The 322-nt window shown below is 43.2% G+C and overlaps 1 protein-coding gene across 1 annotated transcript in view; it reads left to right on the top strand.

Moving 5' to 3' along the window:
- The window catches only part of atrnl1b (attractin-like 1b), a 115,493-nt gene that overhangs the window by 100,838 nt on the left and 14,333 nt on the right, over positions 1-322 (top strand). The gene's annotated exons all lie outside the window — the stretch shown is intronic.

Genomic DNA, 322 nt, shown 5'->3' with positions numbered 1-322 from the left:
CTGCGGGCTTTCACATTGAGCAGCATTAACTACACAGAGCCGTTGTTCACTGACGAGCAGCGCAAAAAATCACGCGAATATGAACGTGGTTTTGCGCAACTCGTCAGTGAACAACGGCTCTGTGTAGTTAATGCTGCTCAATGTGAAAGCCCGCAGGTGATGGAGATTTACCGCTGATTACAGAACCGGCTTTACTGATAAGATGCGCGTTAAATATCGCATGCGATTTATCGTGCAGCCCTAATATATATACTTAACCTTTATAATTAACTTAAAGGGATAGTTCACCCAAAAATTCTGTCATCATTTAGTCACCCTCATG

This window comes from Sinocyclocheilus anshuiensis, unplaced genomic scaffold (genome assembly GCF_001515605.1).
Source record: "Sinocyclocheilus anshuiensis isolate Anshui unplaced genomic scaffold, SAMN03320099.WGS_v1.1 scaffold1541, whole genome shotgun sequence".
NCBI lineage: Eukaryota > Metazoa > Chordata > Actinopteri > Cypriniformes > Cyprinidae > Sinocyclocheilus > Sinocyclocheilus anshuiensis.
This window is presented reverse-complemented; position numbering and strand designations above follow the sequence as displayed.